This window comes from Excalfactoria chinensis, chromosome 3 (assembly GCF_039878825.1).
Source record: "Excalfactoria chinensis isolate bCotChi1 chromosome 3, bCotChi1.hap2, whole genome shotgun sequence".
In the NCBI taxonomy this organism is placed as follows: Eukaryota; Metazoa; Chordata; class Aves; order Galliformes; family Phasianidae; genus Excalfactoria; species Excalfactoria chinensis.
The window spans coordinates 58,011,077-58,034,037 of record NC_092827.1 but is presented as its reverse complement, the minus strand read 5'-3'; positions in this window follow the sequence as shown (position 1 = coordinate 58,034,037).

Genomic DNA, 22,961 nt, shown 5'->3' with positions numbered 1-22,961 from the left:
ACCGGAAATTTCTTGCTTCATGACATCAACTTACAGAAAGAATCAGCATTTAGATGGATGTGCAAAGCTAAATAACAAGTCACTGCTGTGCTTCCAAGATTATAGGATGATTTAGATCACAAGGAACCTCAGGGGCTCACCTAGTACATTATCTACTTAAGTACTCCACAGACACTAACAGGTTTCCTAGCATCACTGCCACATTTCCCATGCCTGTATTGCATCTCACTAATTGTCTTGCTGCAAAATGACCATGATCAAGTTTCTCATACAATTCTGGCTTTTTTTTTTTTTTTTTTTTTTTTAAATGGTAACATTGCCATTTCCATCTTTGCCTACATCTACAAGCTGCATTTGCTTTTCTAGATGGTGGCAGCAGCTCCAGCAGGCCACAGCCAAGAGAATTGCACTTCCAATGAAAGGACTCCAAAAGCCGGCACTTCCACAGTTACTACAGTGGAAGAAAACCAGTGTAGCACGGACACCATCCAGTGCATTCAAATATGTGATCAGTGAGTTGGCACAGCTTACTAATGGGACCAAAACTCTGCAGAATAGTGACAACGAAACCTGACTACAAAGATTCAAAGGATCTTGTGATTTGAGCATTGCAATGACAAGCAACCACAAAAAAAAAAACAAAACAAAACTTAATGTGAACCTAAGCAGCAATGAGCTCTGTATTAGCTACAACTTATAGAATCATAGAATCATAGAATCATAGAATTACTCAGGTTGGAAAAGACCTTGAAGATCATCAAGTCCAACCGCAGCCTAACCAGTAGCCTATCTCTTAAAAAACAACCACAAAACAATACCACAACAACAAACCTCTGCTAAATCATATCCCTGAGTACCACATCCAAGCGGCTCTTAAACACATCCAGGGATGGCGATTCAACCACCTCCTTGGGGAGCCCATTCCAGTACCTAACCACCCTTTCTGTAAAGAAGTTCTTTCTAATATCCAACCTAAACTTGCCCTGGCGCAACTTGAGGCCATTTCCCCTCGTCCTGTCACAAGTCAGTAGTGAGAATAGACCTGCCCCACTCTCACTGTAAGAACCTTTCAGGTACTGGAAGACAGCAATAAGGTCTCCCCTCAGCCTCCTCTTCCTCAGACTAAACAGCCCCAGCTTCCTTAGCCTCTCCTCATAGGGCTGATTCTCCAAGCCCTTCACAAGCCTCGTTGCCCTTCTCTGGACCTGCTCCAGTACCTCCATGTCCTTCTTGTGCTGAGGTGCCCAAAACTGGACACAGTACTCGAGGTGAGGCCTCACCAATGCTGAGTACAGGGGCAGGATGACTTCCTTAGTCCTGCTCACCACACCATTCCTGATACAAGCCAGGATGCCATTGGCCTTCTTGGCCACCTGGGCACACTGCTGGCTCATATTCAGCCGACTGTCCATCAGCACACCAAGGTCCCTTTCCGTCTGGGAGCTTTCCAGCCACACCTCCCCAAGCCTGTAGGATTGCCTGGGGTTGTTATGACCAAAATGCAGGACCCGACACTTGGCCCTGTTGAAACTCATTCCATTAACCTTGGCCCATCGATCAAGTCTATCCAGGTCTCTCTGTAGTGCCCTTCTCCCCTCAGGCAGATCAACACTCCCTCCCAGCTTAGTGTCGTCTGCGAACTTACTGAGGGTGCACTCAATCCCCTCATCCAAATCATCAATGAAGATGTTAAACAGAAGCGGCCCAAGCACCGAGCCCTGGGGGACGCCACTTGTGACCGGCCGCCAACTGGATTCCACTCCATTGACCACAACTCTCTGGGCCCGGCCATCCAACCAGTTCTTCACCCAGCGGAGCGTGCACCCATCCAAACCACGGGCAGCCAGCTTCTCTACCAGAATGTTATGGGGGACAGTGTCAAAGGCCTTACTGAATTCCAGGTAGACCACGTCGACAGCCTTTCCCTCATCTACTAAGCGGGTCACCTTGTCATAGAATGAAATCAGGTTAGTCAGGCAGGATCTACCATTCATAAACCCATACTGACTAGGCCCGATCCCATGGCTGACCTTTAGTTCGTCCATGATGATACCTGAGATTATCCTTTCCATAACCTTCCCAGGCACCGAGGTGAGACTGATGGGCCTGTAGCTGCCAGGATCATCTTTCCGGCCCTTTTTGAAGATAGGCGTCACATTTGCCAGTCTCCAATCCACCGGGACATCCCCAGTCAGCCAAGACTGCTGAAAAATTATGGACAGTGGTTTGGCGACCACATCCGCCAACTCACTCAGAACTCTAGGGTGCAACCCATCCGGCCCCATGGACTTATAAACATTCAGCTTTCTAAGTAGATCCAGATTATAGAAAGACATCTTGCATGATTAGGGCTGTTTTCTGAAAGTGTCAGAATAGAATCACAAGGTTGGAAAGGACCTACAATATCATCTAGTCCAACCATCCTCCCTTAACCATACCTACAAAAAACCACTAAACTATATCTCCTTGCTAGCATTAAGCAAATTTTTACTAGACCAACAAACAACCTTGTATTGCTCTGAAAATAATGCCTCCTATTTATTTCCATGGAAACTACAATAGATACAAAGAGTACAATAACATCATTTGATAGAGCAAATTCTCAGCTACAAAGCACTATTTTTTTTTCAGCACAGTCACCACTATTAACTACATGTTTTCTGCTACAAACAAAAGCCTGTATACCATGCTCACAAACATCTGCACCAGCAGAGCATACCCACTGCTCAAATACACCACCCACCACCTCACTGCACTCACATCCACTGTTTGGTGCCCATCAACATTCAGAAAGCACCAATGAATATCAAAGGGTGTGATTTTCTCTACATTGAGGCATTTAATGACACTTTTCTTGATTCACTCTTCCATAATAGATGCCATTTTGTCAGACTGCCTCTCTGCTACCCCCTGTTACACAATAAAGTTTAACAGTAATGTCAAGAAGGTTCAACCTTTCCTGCCATACCACCAATATCCACCTCTGATGTAGTGGGCCAACATCATAAAATAGTAGGCACTACCTTCTAAGCAGCCCTTATCAAATTTATTAGGAAAGGAAGAAAGATTAACTGTGTTTACTAACTTTAAAGATTATGACACAGCATTTTCTGCATATCAGGAAAAACAACAACAGAGGTATTACTCAGAAGTTCAGGAATTGAAACAGCTTCCATAACATACAGAATTGAGAAAACTGCTGAAGAGCCTGGCAGACAGCTATAAAAATATGGATTACACAGAGTTAAAGCATAAATAAGTCCAGGTTACTCAGATTTTCATGATCCAAGGCAAAAAGGCATAAAATAAAAAAGGTCTATCTTCCATTGGAATGCCTTTTAGACAATACATACATTTCTACTTAGTTTAAAGTACTTGGTACTGGACATGTACCCCCCCTCCCTTTTTTTTTTTAAAATCTATGTCACTTTAATCCACATAAAAAAACAGATATTATAGAAGAAGGAGAAACCTCAGGAGCTCTAGAGTTAGCTTTTTTTTGTTTGTTTTAACTTTTGTTGAATCGTGGCATTATGAACACTGCATAATTAGGAGTGGCAGTCTTCCAGGAAACTGCTGAAATACTTTCTGGCATGGTAGAAAGGCTGGGGGTTTTAAACAGGATTAACCACACAAATCTCATTGCAATTTCATCATAAGCAAGGCACAGAATGCTTTCAGAAAAGACGACAAGTAGATGAACAATTCAGTTACAAGAATAATGAAGTTTAGATGTAAATATCCTATAGGAATAGCACTTGGTAATTTTAAACAGTCTTTTGCACGTGAAATGGTCTTAGCTAGTTTTCAAAAAGTAATTAAATTAATTTTATGATTCCCCCATTCCCAAGTAAACCGTCATCAGTTTGGAGAGAGACATTTTTTTTGTGAAGCACAGCAATGAGTGCAAGGGCACATAATCAAATAATAAAATCCAAAATGCTTAACCTCCCTGACTCTGCTCAAATTAGTTTGTCACTTTCCACTTTCATTCTTTAAGCAAGGTTACAAATTGAACTAAGTGGAGGAAACATTTCAAGAAATAAAAGAGAAACAGAAATTTTTACAAATAATATACTGTGTTGATCAACAGTTACGCCAAGTAGATGAGAAGGAGAGGATTAAACTGATTCAAAATAAAAAGTTACAGATACAAATAAAAAGACAATATGAAGTATATAGTGCTGGCCTTCACTAGAGATGGATTAAGTAACCTAGCATGGGCCCTCACACACTAAGGTGAAATCCAAACATGGTTTCATACATTCTGATATTAAATACAATGAGAAAAAGATACACAACTCCATAAATCAAATTCACAAAGCTGCAGCAAATGCTTAAACTCTCCATAAATCAAAAGGCAGGGAACTGGCTGTTTACAGCCAGATGTTGTTAAATTTGCTAAAATAACATTCTACAAACATAATTTGGCATAACATGGTCACATTTTCAAAAACACATGGACAATTTAATGAAAAAAACCTTTTAAAAACTATGTAAAGGTGCATATCAAGGTTTGTGTAACTCCAGTCAGTTCTGCAAAAGAATAGGCAGTGTCTAGATGCATGTTTAACCTCTCAAAAATTACCTATTAATTTTGCATCAAATAGCAAAAGCGGTTTAGTGTTTTTCAGGTCTAAACAGCAACAGTCTGCTAAAAAAAAAAAAACAAAACCAAAAACATACCATACTGCATGCAAATTGGTGTAGTCTTGGTTGAGATTTGTTTCAGTTTTTAAACTAATGCGATTGACCTGCAGAGCAGCCGTAACCAGCTTCAGACTCATCATCAAATACCAGAAGGTAGTAATGTCAGTCCATTATGAAGAGTCTGTAAAAGCCCACGGTGAGATAGTAAAAGAAATAGTACTTCAAGTATATGTATTAGAAATCCTCATTAATTTTCATGATAACTCAGCACATGTTATTTAGGAAGCTGTGGACCTCTCAGGCAAAGTATCTGCCACCGTGCACTTGTTCAGTAACTATTCTCTCAGTCTCATTTTACCTGAGATTAGACCACGTACAGTTGTAATTGTACAAATGTAAAGTCGACAGATAACCAGAGATTATACAGAAAAGAAAATAAACAACAAATGCTTACCGATATTGAGACTCACAGTAAGGATAGATGCTCACTGATGTAAAGTCTCACTGCAAAACTCCACAGAGGAGCGATCTCCAGAAAGAGATCCTGCCTTAATGGTGGTCAGCCCTTAAATGAGATCTAGGAGAGGTGGAGACTAGCTCCACCCCCTTCCAAGAGCACAGCTGAATTACCTTCACCTGTGCTCCCACAGCTGACCTGTCTCTTGCCTCAGATGGTTAATCAGAGGTTCAAGCTGTGATCAACAGTTTCCCATACAGACCACTATGACTGAACTTAATCATCAAATATACATGTATATAAATATTCATGTCATAGGCTATTGTTCAGTTAAAGGTCTTTCATGTCTCACATAATGGATCCATATACAACAACCATGCATCATGAGTGACTAAATCTACTTAAACACTTTGGGAAAGTAAATATTACATAATGATATATAGTAAAAGGAAGAAGAATAGGGAAAACATGGGCCTGCTGATGAATTAGGTGGGTGCCCTGCTATTGGAGAACACTGAGAAGGAGGAGTTTGCCTTTTTTGCTTCAATTTTTACTGCAAGAACTGCCCATCAGGCATCCCAGACCCTGGAGATAAGAAAGAGTCTGAAGAAAAGAAGTCTTCGCATTAGGTGCAGAGGTTCTACCAAGTTTTGTTCAGTTATATATACAAACCACCTAAAGTTTTGTAGAGAAGTGCAATATTAACAACTTTGCAAACCTCTATCATCCCAGTTCTACTCTTCCTTTTGAAACCACCTCCATTTATAGCCTATCATTTGAAAATTTAGTGAGGTACAGAAATGCTTTGCCCAGCATGAGCCATGGTAGCTCTGGAATACTCTGGAGAGAGTGCCTCCTCTCCGCCTCATCTCCTAGAATCTCCGGTACACAGTCATGCTTTTGGGACATATATGTGTTTTCATTCAGCACTGTGGTATGCTCTATTCATGCACTTGTACTCTCAGAGTTCTTTGCACTTTGGTCACCCCCCTTGCAAAGGACAGGGCTATAAGTGCAACACTCTAGAGGGAGTTACATATCTCCCTGTAGGCTGTCAGTCTTCCTGGTCAGAGCAAAATGAAATGAAGTCCAAACACAGCTGAACTTGAGCTCCAATCTCTCCCTCTCTCTCTTCCCCAACAGCTCTGCTGATATGACCAGTTAGTTCTTCTTACAGCCAGAAACACTGTGCTGTATTAAATCTAGTTAGCAGTGTCTCCAGGGTTTATGTGACTGAGAGAATAAAATAGCAAATGGCAAAGCTATGATTACACCCAAGAGTGCAGGCAATGTTGAAGTTTTACCAAAAGTTTCCATGTTTGAACTCACATACTTACAAAGCATTTACATGCCAAATTGCTTCCTTCTGCTTGTTTGTGGTTTTTTCCCCCCAGAGTGGAACTGAATTACTTCTTGTATCACAGGCCCTCTTTATACCATATCCATTTAGTAAAGGTGAAGATAGTCCACCTAATCTACAATTCATGACACTCAGATTAAAAGCTGTTGACTGCCAAACTAAGGAAGATTACTGAAAAGAGCAGTGTATAAAGCTCATTATGTTGATTTACCTAGCCTCAAGCCAAGGGCTATAACAGTAATTTCCTTAAAGAGTAAATTCTGCAGGAAAACCTGTAATTATTTGCTGTTATTTGGTAAAATAGTCAGTGAAGAAGTGTCTGTTGTAATTCAATTAGGACAGGCTGAAGTTCGGGATGGAGTAATAAAGTTATAAAAGAACATCTTCCAAGCACTACTCTCCATGATAGCTTTCAGGGAGGATCAATACACTAACAGCTTAAGAAGAAATGAGGACATTTTCTTTTGCCCCTGGAAGCTTTCTCACCAAGAAGGTGAAATACAATGCCTAAAAAGAAAAATAAGTATGGAAGGTATAGATCATCATGTCACTCAAGAAAGATGAAAAGCCTGATTGTACAGAAGTGCAATTGTGACTGTACTGCAAATCAAGGAACTCTCTATGAATAGCCAAAAAGTATTTTTTTCTTTTTCAGTTTTACCTAATTTACACTAACAGATATGACATCTATCTGTATTGTGTACCATGAACACATTCACCATTCACTCCTATACTTGAACTTCTGTACCTGAATTTTAAGACTCTATTCTTCAAATTTTGATCAAACAACCCAAAAATCACTTAAACAAAATCCAACTATCACACCTTTCTGCTTTTCAGTTAATTATGACTTCACATTCTCATGCTTTTAAATGCAAATGCATATTAAAACAGCAGTCACTCCTTGCAACAGTCATAGTGCAAACTGCAGACCCATTTTCAAGTACAAGGGTCATGTGTTGACTTCAACACCCATGCACACAAGTTACAGTTTGTTGAACATATTCGCATGCTATCTTATATCACGAATACACAGCGCAAGTCCTGCTAAAATATAGCAACTTTCTATAAGTAAATTGAAGTAACGTGGAAGGTTCTTCAGAAATTTCTGAAAGTAATTAATGATTTTCCCACAAGTACAGTGATGCTGCCTTTCTCCCAAAGGAAAAGATGGTAGAATTAATATGCATAGGTCTACAAACTTATTAAAGTTATTCCCACTGGAAAAAAATAATCACACTTGAAAACATACCTCATGATTCTGGATCTGCCAAGCCCATCTAAATCTGTGTATTTATGAATTAGTTTTCCCTCTAATATGGAAGATATCAAAACATTGTAAGCTCTGGAAAATTACTATGAAACTCAAGCTACTGATAACAATATAAAATTTGTACCCCATAGCAAGAAAGTTATTTCTCTGTGTACATGTTCAATATTTTTTGTAATAAAGAGCCACAAATAGCTAAACTGTAGAAGAGCACTTCCAGGTATTTTCTAATTAGCAGCCACCTTGCTGCCACTATAACTTGTTTAATGTATAAATTCAGCTACAGAAATGAAAATATTAAAAGCTTTGTTACAAAATTCTTAAGCCATAAAAAATATAAACAAGTCAATACATCTTCTCTTAAAAATATAATTATCTTGACCTTAAAAATTCATATAATAATTATTCATGAGTAAAGGAAATAGCACTCACAAAACAAAACTCTCACTACATAATGATTGCCTTTAATCAAAGAAAAAAGAATTCATAAAATTATTAAAAATTCACAGACCTTTTCAGCATAAGAATGTAATTTGATTTAATCACCAGTTAATTTTATTATTTATATAATCTACATATAATATTAAAACACCTTTAAAATTAATTTGTATGGATTAAGTGACCTTTCCTTCACATTGTTTTCACTCTTGCATTGAGCTGAGTAAGAAAGGTAAGTTAGTGATGCAAGTAGCATAATCTGGTAGGAGATGACTATATTTACCTTGCTCTATTACTCATATTGCAGTAGAATCCTGAGGCACACAAGAAAATCAGAGATTCACTACATTTAAATTATACAATATATCAACAATGTGGAGCATTAGACCTAAGAATCTGTTGATGCTCCTTGTACATCTGTGGCTTATGCAATGAAGTTTTCAATCTGCATTCAGTTCTGCAATCTCAATTATTGGTAATTTATGGAAGTTCGTTGCTTTTGTTGTTCTTTACAATAGAGTGAAAATCTCAGTCTTCAATTTAGAATTCAAACTTTCTACAAAGCTACTTTATCCAATAATATTTGTCAAACTTTATTTGGTTAGCCATTTTCTTAAATGGTAACTCAGATCTCTCCCCAATGTGCACCTAACCATCTCCCTTTGTGGATGAGCAGGAATTTCACTCTGTCCTTACAGTGGACATTGCAAGGGGGCAAGTACTGTTTGTATCAAGACCATAACACTGAATTTGTGGCATCTTCTAAACCAGTAACATCGTCTGCCTCCTGTTCACATAGCTTATGCCTGCTGTCGAGACCTTCACCAGTGCTCACCAAGTTTGTTTACCTCCCTCTCTTTTTCCATCTCCACAGTAGAAAACCATTTTAGTTGACCTGTTGCTCAAAACAGATTGAAGCAAGCATTATTTCCTGCAAGAAAAACAGCAAGACTTGTAATTCCTATAGTCTTTGAGGGTGAAATCCTAGCTGAGAAGTCAGCTATGCACTTGCTGATGTCAATCACTGTCACACTGCTTGCATTTTCAGCAGAATAGTCAGAAAAATAAGAAAACAACAGTTGTTTAAGCAAGCTATAGTACTGGGACACAAAACACAAAAGTGGAAAATGGGAAAAAAGCTCTCTACTCAACTTTCATGTCCTTATCCAGGGAGATTTAGTCTCACAGGTTCTCACTTTTAAGGCTATAAAAGGTGGCAGTTCAAGAGAGCGGTAACTGGAAACTTAAATTTTCATCTTTGCTAATATGTGAAAAAAAGTAGAGGTTCCATATTAGCAATATTATATTCATTTCTTAAACTAAAAGTAAACAGCAGATAGGCAACAGGAACAAAAGTCAATATAAAAAAAAAAAAAAAAATGAATGAAAGATGGAAGATGAGGAAGTGGGGGTGGAATAGTGAATAGCATCTTATATCTAGAAACCAAGTTGATCTGTCTGTAACTTGAGAACCTGACAGAGCACAAATAACCAAATCAAAAAGTCAAGTTCAGCAGTCTAAACAGAATACCCATATGCAATTAATGCATGGTTTAGACAATGAATACTACAACTTAAAAAAAAAAAAAAAAAAAAAAAAAAAAAAAAAAAAGTGAAAATTCTATTGACTCAGAAATAGCTTTGCATTCAAGGCACAGGGACAGCCTCATGAGCTAAGTTGGGTCCTGGAGCACAACTCACCCCTAAGGCACTAGTCTTGTAATTCTCTCCCTGAATAGGGGGCAGCCTTGACAACTTTGTTCCCCGAAGAGTAGATGTTCAAAAAAGCTATATTGATCTTTTTACATGGGGTAAGGTCAAGTAGGTTCCAAGGAAAGGCAAGAATCTACTAAGAAAAAGTTATGACAAGAAGAAAATCCAACTCCTTGAGATTTCTCTGAGAATATCTTAGTGAAGTTTTCTGTCCATATCTCACTGTTCCTAGGATTAGACTGAATATTTTCATCTATAATAAGAAAGAATTTTAAGATTTATCTATTTTGTCAGCAAGGGAGTAATGAATTATTCTTAGAACTGTAATGTGCACATTGTTAGAATTGTCTTTTCATCTTTCTTTCCTCTTTAGAAAAATGCCTAAGCTCTTCATCTATCAATGGAACATTATGTTTAATACAAATAGCACTACTACTTGACTACAGAGGACCATTTCAATGTAACTTTCAGCATTTTAGATAAATCCAAGAGCACAGCTGCTCACTATCTTTGAGATACGTAATCTTTTTTTTTTTTTTTTTTTTTTCTTTTTAATGCGCTGTGAATCGTGAATCATGTCTAGAATGAGTTTTTGCTCTTTCATTTCAAAGGAAAAATATGTGAATTTTCACTGCATTAGAAAAAACATGATCAAATTTGTTCTCCTCTCCTCACAGTAACTCCTCTATCTTTTATTCTCAGAGAACACCTCTTACTCCATCTCACCACTTTCCACCTTCCTGGTGTTTGCTCACCACCCTGAGCATCTCTGTAATCCACCAGTGGTCCCCTGTACTCATCAGCTCCCTGCTGTATTCTCCAGCATTTCATCTGTAAAGTAGGGAACTTTTACAGAAAAGTATTCACGACCTACACTCCACTCATCACTAATATGAGAATTGCATCTTTCCCATTCTGTTTGATTGTTCGTTCAATTAACACAACACATAATCAAAGAGCAGCGCCAATTGCATGGCAGCATCATTCCTTTTTGTTCTCAAGGATGTGATTTCCAACAGATTGACGTATTATTTTTTAATGGTTACTCAAAAGGTTGACTGAATTGAGGCTTCATAATTTGAAGCATTTGACATTGACTTCTACAAGATACCCCTGCAAAATTTATTAATTCCCCTTCTTTATCCCTTAGGATATTTTCCTGGAAAATGACAACATATGACGTTATCATCAGCTGCAAATGAGAAAATGGTTATGAATTTAAGGTTTAATTTCTTATTAATGTGCCTATGTATTTTCCTTGAATTGACTTGTATTTTATTGAAATCACTCAGAAACACGGTGTTAACAGCTCTTAAGCTCTTCAGTAGACATATTAATCAGAGCTTATCAATAAAATCAGAATTTAGTGTTTTCAATAAATGCTTGGATGTGCATGCAGATTGAGACTTGCATCAAATTAAAAGTATAAATAAAAATACACTGCATTACCTATATGGGGTGGAAGAGAATCAGTGATTAAATTTTCATACATTTCAATCAGTTTGGAACACTGCAGGGCAATATTCTGATATTGACAAGCATATAAATTTAGAAAAAAAATAAATCACATTTTAAAATCTCAAGAAAAACAGAGAACGGACAACACTTGGTTTGCTATCTTCTGACTTTCCTTTCCCCCCTGATAATTTGTTTATTTATGCTCTATCTTTCAAGGAAAGAATGAAAGTCATTCCAGAGTAGTGGTGAAATCTCAACTCCTGATCTTTGATCAACTTTGACATCTTTGTATGTAACTTAGCCACCATTTATGTGAGGACAGGACAGACAACTCTTGAGATGAAGCTGTGCCATAACAGGTTACTGATCACCACACATGCTGCCCTGGTGAGGGAAAGGCATAGAGGAGGGCAGCTCTGGCCCAGGCTGCTTGCCACAGCTAGAGCACAGGACAGCAACAAAGCTGATCTTCTGGGCATGTTGAGTAGCACTGCCCCTCCTCTTCAGCATCTCTTCAGCACTTAGGAACACTGGACCACAGCACTGTAGAATACTTCAAAGGCAAAACAGAACAGCCCCCTTTTTCAAAGCTAGCTTTTGCTCCCCAAAAAAGACACTAGGATCTTGAAAAAGTGCCATGAGCTCTTTACCACATCACCCTCACTTCTCCTTTCACTTGTCCAAACTTGATCAAATAGCCTGGAAGCATGAATAAAAGTAAATCTGAGCTGTGCTGTTGAAGGTAAATCAGGTGTTCTCTGTCAAAGACTGTGGGTTCTCATTAATAGCAAAGCTCTTCACAAAATAAATGACTCTGCAGCAGCTCTGATCTCTGTCAGTGCTGGGCTGCTGGATTTTTAAGCGTGAAAATTCCTAGTCAAAGGGTTCACTGTGAGTGGGAAAAGTCAAGTCTGGATCAGATCTCTTCCACAGCTGTGCTGAGTGCTCACCAGGATGTACCTCCTACCTCTCCCGCACACTATAGTCTGATTCATTTAATTACAAAAAGAAGGGACTTGCAGAACATTGTAAATTACTCTGATTGCTTTAGTCTCCAACACTGTAATACTGTTAGATTATAAGCAATTAACATTGTCAGTTGTTTCCTTAATAGTTCACACTAAGTTCTCTAACTTGGTTTTGCTTTAGAGATCTGAAACCAAAAGACTCTGAAAGATTCTGTCACTGTCTTGGGAAATATGAACCGTTTTATAAGCTGTCACAGTTATCTAGATCAATCTATGTGTGTGACAGGGGGCAGCAGGACTGTTCCCCCCCTCTCTTCTCATCTCGCCCCCCCCCCCACCCCAGCCCCAAGAATGGGAAGGGAAAAGGGAAAGGGGTAGGGAGATGGGAGCTAAGGAGAAAAACTTCTTTTACTAACTATGATATCAGAATGCAAGATAACACAATATAATACAATCTGGTTGAAATTAAGGCTAATAAGCAAAATAAAAGAGAGTTTTCCTAAGATGGAGAAGCCTACTTTGAAATTGAAGGTGCCACGGCTTGGAAGCACACCCACACTCACTGCCAGGTATTGAGAGAGAAAGCCAGCGTCACTTCTGTAACATATTTTCCTCTTTGACCGTGAGGTCCTCTGGGATGTGTAGTTCTTCTCTATGCTCCACATGATGTTATGATGTGGAACACCTATAGCAAAAATTACAAAACCGTGACATAAGCATACATAACTAATGATGTTCGCCAGTACAAGTACATTCCTCTAGCCACTGAAAGCCTGTACCACTGGTCCTGGGCTACACAGATTCTGAAGTTCCTATATAGTTTTTCAAAGTAAACCATCTTTTTGAAATGAAAAATACATTTGCCATGTATTACACCCCTCTCATAATGAAGGGTTCTGTCATGTTCATGTTAATTAAATAAAATAGTTCAGAGTTTTTCTGATCTTAAATAGAGTTAAACTGGAAAACAAGACATATTCTTCCCAGTGCATACATGCAAACACAGAGATATAAGAACTTAATGTCTATAATCACTATTAACTTGGTACGAATAACATTAGTTATCCTAAACTCCCTTTGGGGAATTCACTGTGATTTAGTTCTATGCCTGTGAACCGAGAAGCAAGAGCACAAAGCTAGTAATTGAGCTTGCTTGTGCAGTCAACCTTATAAACGGACAAATATTTGTCAACTTGTGAGTGAAAAGAAAAATCAATATGCTTGGGCTGATGTCTGGACCTTTATTTTAGGTAAACTTTAGAGATCAGCACTATTCTGTCAACACTGCCTGAACAGAACATTTCTAAAGAGATAATCCTTTATTTAATACCAAAAAATTCTATCACGAAGATATCAGTAAGTCACTGTTACCCCAGCAGGAAGTAACAGTAATTCTGAAGTCTTCCATAAATCTAGACTGCATTTGAATAAGGCCTGAAAGAAAACATTCACTAAATCAGATTGGGAACAAGTAAATTCCATGTTAGACATTAATTCTTTGTTGTTAAAGAGGATTCTTTTACATCTATTGCCCTTCTGTCTTTTTTTATACACTTTTATTGCAGAAAGTGATTGCATTACACATTTTAATTACTTTATTCATGCTAGATAAAGGTCATTTGATCTACTTAAGGGCTGAATAAATGGAATACTCCAGGATGAAAAGACCTGCAAGGGTTGGGAGCTTTTCTATGCTGGAGCACAAAGCGAGAGCAGAACCTCCTTACTCTTTTGTCACAAGACTTCCCTGAAATAGAGTCACAAGGACAATTATTGTTTTATAGATACTTTTAAAAGTGCTGAGCATGAAAAAATGAGGCAGTCATTCATGCCTGGAAGAATTCACAATTGAAATAGCTAGCAGAAATAGACAGTTAACAGATGATGACCAGAGGATGCAGTACATAAAAAAAAAAAAAATTGAAGTACTTGAGCCAAGAAGATTTGCATGCACCATAGCATTTCAACCAGTTTGTATTCATCCATCACCTGGGCTCTTCAGTTTCTGAGAGATTAGAGCTTCATACAGACATCATTAGAAACAGATAATGCTAAGAGAACAGCTGGACTGAAAATTTCTAGCAAAACAATTTTATTTAAAACACCATCACCTTAACAGCCTCTGATGAACACAAACAATTTGAAAGAAACTTTGCAGAAACGCCCTGCAGACAGATACCCTAAAGTCTTGAAAACACTGTGTAGAGTGAGGGCCCTGAGAATAACTACGCTGCAACTATGAAAACATCATCCAGATCTCTGAACTCACAGGTACTGTGTCCTTACGAGGGCTGATATGGAATGACATGGAATGGTGGTCTGGAAGGCACCTACCCTAACAAAACACTGGTAGCAACTAGCAAACTTATCTACACAATTTCCAGAAATGAATTCCCTGTATAATGATGCCTCTTCTTGCAACTGGGAGTTGATTTTTCCAGTCAGTTAGGAAAAATTTCCATCTCTACAAGATTATTAGGACTTGGCTGCAGGATCAAGCTTTGCAGATAGTGCTTGCTTGAGCAACTGGCTTCTTTGATAATGTCGGCACCCATCCAAAAGTAGTAGAAACTATATCAGCAGTTGCTTGTATTTCTGCAATATCTGTCATTTTAGTTTCAAAAATTAAAGATAATGAAATCCTAATGTAATAGAAGCAATGTCAACTCGTCATGAGTAACCATTAAACACCTACCAATGTGCAAGAAATTTCAGGAAGTACTGACCCAGGTCATATTTAAATTAGTGACCTAGAAGCAAACAACTGAGTCTCACTACTGCTGCCCTCATCCATTTTGTCTTATGGTAATTCCTAATAGAGCTTGCGTCAACAAGAGTAATTACATCTCCTTTCCTCTGAAGAAAATCACATGCATTTGCAGAATGAAAAAAATTATGAGGGCAAACTTCATTATTTCCTGTGATATATGCTTTTTAATAAAACATCCAATCAAAAAAGGAGACAGCATGATCACAACATTTGTGTATATTGTACTTTTACAGAACTAATTCTGTGTTGCTGTAAGTGAAAGGATTGTCAGAAAACTCCTGTTTATTTAAGCAGTCTTAGTATTTCACATTTTTCACTTATGGCAGCATAACTTGTAATGGATCAAGAGATCTGGCATGCCTTTTGTTTACAGAACTCACCATCAGTTTTAGCTGCTCACATTCATTATGTGGGGACTGGAAGAGAAAAATTCAAACTGAAGCCCCATTCTTTTATTATGGCTGCTACAAACAAACAAACAAACAAACAAACAAAACTGTTTAGGAGAAAAAAAAAATCTCTGTTGTAGCAAGTAATGTACTAGAGTATAAGAAATTTAAGATTTAGTCCAGATATGATCACTATCTATAGAGTGAATAGAATGAAGGAATAGACAAGCTAATGTATATATAAGGAGGTGGAAAGAGGAAAAAAGGAGATGTAGACTTTGACTAGGACATTCAAAAAGGCATCTTGCTTCTAAGCACAGAGTAAAGTGTAATTTCGTTTACTTTTGATTTTTCATTCTATCTCAAAGTGGAATTCTAGCTCTGATGATTTAATTCATCATGACCAAACATTCATTTTGTCTATAGAGACGTCTGGTGCAGTAGAGCAAAGATCACCACTGTGAAAATGGCAAACAGGATTTAGCAATTCCTCAGAGATGACTCAGATTTTAATAACAACACCGAGGAACTCTCTCAGTGAGATATCTGGGAAGTTCATTGGCCTGGGGAAAACCTTAAATCAAACTTCAGAAAAATACAGCTGTTCTAGTATTGGCAGTTGATGACCGCTGGGGAATGTCTTATATCAGTTGCTGAGTAGACAGCAAAACCACCTCACAGTTTGTTTATCACCTTTCCCAAGATATCACAAAGAATAATTTAAAACAACTTAGTCTGGAATAACAACTACTAATAGGGAAGGCAAAACTGAGATCTTCACACTGACATGTAAAGGAAAGGTAAATAGTTCCCTGCCTCCATCAGTTGTACCAAAACTAGAGGCCATTAAGTGAAATCTCAGAAATCACATCCAAAACAGACAAGAAGAAGAGATTTTGCAATAGGCTGTGAACATCTCACTGTAGGAAACAGTCAATGTTAAAATCTTTCGTGGGTTCAGAAAGTAACTGAATGCATGTAAGAAAGAACTCCTTAGGCAATGCTTTTGAATTGACTGAACTGTAAACCAATGATACTATCCCAGCCTCCAGCAAGTACTTGTGCTCTTCTCATATTTTGTTATTTATCATGTTTAGCATGACAGCGTCAACTGTCAGAGTCATTACAGTGATTCTCAAATTCTTCAGATAGAAGAACAAACGTTGTAAGTTCTGTTCCTTGTCACGGGGAACTGTCAGGGTGTCCTCTGTGACACAGGGAAGTTACACAGTAAAGCAATTAATGACTTGATACTTCTAAAGGAAAGTTTAACGTAAAGGTGACATTCTCATTTAGAATACTTAAAGAGGTAGCTCCACCACCTGATTCAGGTAAACCAACAAGGAGAAGGCTGAGGTATTCAGCAAATTTTGCCTCAGTCTTCACTGGCAACTGCTCTTCATGTACTCCTTGCACAGATGGGTCAGAGCATAGGAAGATGGAGATGAAGGGAGCAATGTCCCTTCTGCTGTAAGCAAAGATCAGGCTCACAATCACCCGAGGAATCCTTACGTCTGTAAGTCTATAGGTCCTGATAAGATGCATCTCAGAGGCCTGAGACAGTTGGCTGATGTAGTCACCAAGCCACTCCCAATGATATCTGAAAGATCAGGTAAGTCCCTATGACTGGAAAAAAGACAATGTCACTGATTTTCTTTTTTTAAGGAGCATAAAAAGGATGACCTGGGGAACTACCAACCAATCAGCCCTACCTTTGTGCCAGGAAAAAACAAAATTATAACCATTCCTAGGAATTCCTTAAATTATATTATGCTGCTTTATATTTAATTTGTATTTAAAGATTTTTAGTGAAAGAGGACTTACACAACTCTTTGATAGGAGTTAATGCCTCTCTTTCAAAAACATGCACCCTACTTCCCATCTGAATTTTCTGCATTCAAACAATGAATGTTTGTAATAGTTTTCTCTTAAAAATTAAGATTTTTTTATATTAATTGTAGTACAGTGTTTCTCCTTCTAAACTGCAGACTACTAACCTTCTCACTCCTGCTGTCTTCCCCTCCCCTTTTATCCCCCAGTAAGTATGGGACCACTTGAACGACACTCCACCACCATTTCCTCCTCTTTTGATGTGAGATAGGATCTTTAAGATCACCCCCGAAATTTTCTAACCAGTATTGATGGCCATCCTGCCATGAGCTCTTTTCTGACTTGACCTAGAAGCTGCTAACCAGATTTACCTTAGTTTTGATGTTACTGAATAACTGCTTGCTTGCTTTATGTCTCTTAATTTCTTCCTGTTTTTGGTACAGAATCCTGCTTTAGGAGCATCTACCTTCACATGGAGACACTTGGAGGTCTTAGTGAGAAAGCGTTCCTTTGATTTATCTTGTTTGTGATAACTTTTTTTGGGGGGAAGAGGAGATGAGAAGGGGTGCTCAGCATCACCATGAATCCAGACATTTTTAGATCAGGAAGCAGTGTTGTTATATACTGCTTGCTATGATACTAGCTTTGCTCCCAAACAAGGTAAAATTGCAAATGGGAATGTCTGAAAATGTTAGATTCTCCTTGAAGTAGTTTTAATTAGCTATATATATCACTGTGATTACTGCTGCAACAGTCAAGGACAGGAAAGACTTTTTCCTTCTTCTTTTTTTTTTTTTTTTTTTTTTTTTTTTTTTTTTTTTTTTGAGAGAGAGAGAGTATGAATGGACATTGGAAACAAGCCTGTTATGCTCTGCCAACCACCTCATTCCCATAAAATTTTGTTAATAACAGTAAAAACAGCTTTGGCAGCTCAGTTTGATTTCCTTTGTTTACAGTTTCTTCCTACTCCCAAAACCACGTATGTGTGTCCTGACAAATAAAACACAGTGAGGAGACCTAACAGACAGTGAGCATTCTGGGCTGCTGAATACAGCACAGTGCAAAACTGCATATATTTAAGTTTTCATTTTTCACAGGAAGAGAGAGATAACAGTAACTTGCCAAGAACAAGCTTTACAATGAGCAAACTTAGGCATGTACTAGCATTTATAGGAAGATAAGCTAAAACTGCACAGAAGAGTCAGAGCAACGTTTTCAACAACCACAGGGAAAACAAACATGTGGCTTTTCAGTAGCTTGGAAGCATGAATAGCTCCTTTAGACATAGCACAGGTTTACGGAAAGTTCACTGCTACTGACCTCTGAAAATATTCCTCAGCCTTCGTTTTTCCCACAGTTGCACTCAGACAATGGGAAGTGACAGACTTCACCAATAACAACTCCAGACAGTGCTATAGAAGAAAGATCAGCTGTAGAATAAATGAGCCCTTTTACTCAACAGAGCCTGGGGCTCAGCTTTTGAACTCTCCACTGCCCTGGTATAACAGGAGGGAAAATCTCTGCCAACATTATCAGACTTCAACTGCTTGACTGCCTACGATGCAAGCATATTGAAAGCCCTGAAACTGAGGGCTTCCACCAAGCACTCAACTGTATGCTTATCTGCAGCACAGACTATAAAAGGGAAACAGAACAGGCAAGGAGCACTGCATCGTCACAGGCACAGAACAGCAGCTTTGAGCACCTACATGAAAATATACGTGGAGCTTGTGGGTCACGACAGATCAGAACAAGCTGTCACTTCAGACAGCTGTCATTAGATAAGTTGAGTACTTAAGTGTGTTGGGATTTACATCCTGTTAAAAATTAACGTTTTGAAATTGACTGCAGAGTGTCACAGCTAAAGCCCTCTGACCTCCTCCTTTGTTTCCAGCTGTTACAATTGGGCACCCTCCAACTTCAGCCCTGGCTGCACTTTCACCCACTACATAGATAACAGTTTTCTCCAGCACCCTAATATCCACAGAAAGGAGAGAAAAGAAAGCTAAACCATGGTACTGGAGCAGGTCCAGAGAAGGGCAACGAGGCTCATGAAGGGCTTGGAGAATCAGCCCTACGAGGAGAGGCTAAGGAAGCTGGAGCTGTTTAGTCTGAGGAAGAGGAGGCTGAGGGGAGACCTTATTGCCGTCTTCCAGTACCTGAAAGGTTCTTACAGCAAGAGTGGGGCAGGTCTCTTCTCACTAGTGACAAGTGACAGGACAAGGGGAAATGGCCTCAAGTTGCGCCAGGGCAAGTTCAGGTTGGATATTAGAAAGAACTTCTTTACAGAAAGGGTAGTTAGGTACTGGAATAGGCTCCCCAGGGAGGTGGTTGAATTGCCATCCCTGGATGTGTTTAAGAGCCGTTTGGATGTGGTACTCAGGGATATGATTTAGCAGAGGTTTTTTTAGAGATGGGGTACTGGTAAGGCTGCAGTTGGACTTGATGATCTTCAAGGTCTTTTCCAACCTGGGTAATTCGATGATTCTATGATTCTATGAAAGTCAGACTCATTTTTTGGCAACCATCATTTCTCCGAACTGACTGAACTGCCTATGCCTTTGCTGTATTGGGGCTGAATCTCATCAGTTTGCTGCTTAGTCTGCATGCTAGGTTAGGGCAATCACTCTGCCACAAGCACTCACAGATTGGATTAATGTACTTATGTTTTCCCCCTCTGAGTGCCAAAAATATAGACTGATTCAAAACTATGTAGGTAGCTAAAAAAATAAGAAGAAAAGCATGTGCAAAAGCCAAGGCCTTTAATCCTAAAAAAAAAAAAAAAAAAAAAAAAAAAAAAAAAAAAAAAAAGAAAAGGAAAGAAAAGAAGAGAAAAGAAAAGAAAAGAAAAGAAAAGAAAAGAAAAGAAAAGAAAAGAAAAGAAAAGAAAAGAAAAGAAAAGAAAAGAAAAGAAAAGAAAAGAAAAGAAAAGAAAAGAAAAGAAAAGAAAAACCTACCAAAACAACAAAAATTTCTTAGTCATTTCGTAAAGATACAAATTTTAGTAGAACTAGGAACTATCAATCCAGAAATCTGGTGCCTCAGAGAAGACACAATTCAATCTTCCCTTTCAATGTTCCCTCAGGACCCAACAATATCATGCTTCCAGAAAACCTCTGAAAGGAAAAAATTCTGTCCTCATCGATGCCAACAGATAGGCTACTCTACTGTGTGTAAGAAAAAAGGAGTTTGACTTGTTCAGAGGAAGACATTTAGCATCATCTTCTGCCTCATGGGAGATGTTTCTGAGCAGTCTAGGAAACAGGTATAGGAATTACAATGTCATTCTTTAAAGGAAGGCTGCCTTTGGAGGTTTATCCAGGTGCTCTCTCGCTCTCTATTTCTCTTTCTATGTATATAGTTATACAGGTATATATATATGTACATGCAGATTGTAGGAACACACAAGGGAACTCTTCCATGCACAATCAACACAAACAGATGGACCATCCTTATATCACACAGTTATTCCATATTTCTACAACAAATGTGAATATGGCAGTGCACAGACTGCCATAGAGACTTAGAGCACGGAATCAAGATATGCACCTGTGCTTTAAAGTAGTGAGTTTGTCTGGATTGGTTTGTCTGGACTGCCCCACTTCACATTTTATATTTCAGCATACAGGATCTGCAGAGATGCAGAAATCTCAGGTACATTAACAGTTTACATCAATGTATTCTTCAATTCCTTTTCAGATATTCAAGAAATTCCAAACAAAAAAGCCTTAACAGATATGAAAATAGTCCTTCATTTTTTAATTCAAGACAGGCCACAAGCCACCAGATAAAAGGAAGAAAAAAAAAAAAAAAAAAAAAAGAGTGGAAGTAAGGCAGAAATGCTGAAGAAACAGCACAAAAGAGAGCTATTTATAACCACAAACAGAAGAAAATGGATTTTAGTGATAGATGAAAAATGCAAAGCAAGAAATATCTCAAAGCCATCAACAAGATGGAGGGGCAACTCAGGATAAGACAGGAGTATCACAGGAGGAAAGAAAGTCAGTTTGAACAATGCCTTTGAGAAGCAGAAATACATACCTAACTCAATTCAGTCTGCAAGACTGAATGAGATAGGTCAACAAAGTGGCTTTCCACAAAATAAATTCTTCAGATAAGAGAACAGGCCTTCTAATTGCTTAGTAATTGTTCTGTCATTTAACTGCACTCTCTTTCACTGTATGGCTAGCCTCTGTCACGTACATACCTCTGTCGTTGAAACCCTTTCCAAGAAAGTTAATCTTCCAGATAAAAGCTAAATATATATATATATATATATATATATATATATATATATATATTTCCTAGAGCCTGCTGCGAATGAATTCTCTATATCTACAGCTTACCTATTTACTAAGAGTGTAGGGAAAGTGGAATATTGTTGTATGTGTTTTGTTACATATAATTGGATTGCATATATTCTACTACTTCCATTAGACGTAAGTTTTAACATCAACTTTGATTAATTCTGATTACAGTATGAGAATCCTACAGAATAAACATTAAATGGTACTCCATCCATCACTTATCCTTTTTAATGGAAATTGTTTTCATCAGTTCTTAATATAACTGATGCCTGTGTTTTGGAGAGTCTTTATTATATAAGCAGGTGCTGTTGGAATTAAAACAATAAAACATTGCACTGTCACTCACACAAAAATTCACAAATAGAGCTTTAAATTGCTGATCATCACCAAGTTACTGGAACAAAAACTAAAATTACCTTTCAAGTCCTGTTGCTGGGAACAGGTTGGGTTGCGTGTGGAGTCTGAACACACGGATATAACACTACATGACTTATAATAATTTCTGTATGAAAACTGAGATACTGGATGCAATAGCCTCTACAGACTTCCATGAGAAGGAATGATATGGAGCTCTTAGAGCGGGTCCAGAGGAGGGCCACTAAGATGATTAGAGGGCTGGAGCACCTCTCCTATGAGGAAAGGTTGAGGGAACTGGGCTTGTTTAGCTTAGAGAAAGCTCCAGGGTGACCGGATTGTGGTCTTCCAGTGCTTGAAGGGAGTGTTTAAACAGGAGGGGGAATGGCTGTTTACAAGGGTGGAATAAGACAAGGGGGAATGGTTTTAAACTAACACAGAGGAGGTTTAGATTAGAGATTAGGAGAAAGTTTTTCACACAGAGGGTGGTGGCACACTAGTCTAGGTTGCCCATGGGAGGTCATGGATGCCCCATCCCTGGAGGCATTCAAGGCCAGGCTGGATGGGGCTCTGGTCTGGTGGTTGGCAGCCCTGTATATGGCAGGGGGGTTGAAACTACATGATCATTATGGTTCTTTTCAACCCAGGCCATTCTATGATTCTATGAGATTCATCCTTCACTCACACAAACAAATAACTTGTAATTTAGTTGTACTGGGTTCATGCCTATTTCTAAACATTGTGCACTTTTAACCCCTATTCTCATTTTGGATAGGGAAAAGGCTATTTCTTCAGCATCTGTGAAGTGCATTCCTGGTCAGCTCTTGGAGGACAAGGGGTACCAACTCACATCTTCCTTTTCTTGTAGAAACCTATCCATTTAGGGAAGGTAGTAATGATGAGGATGAAATTCTGACACACACAAAAAAAAAAAAAAAAGAAAGGATAACCACTACTGTACAGGACAGTCCCACCTTCCCCTTTTAAAAATGCACTG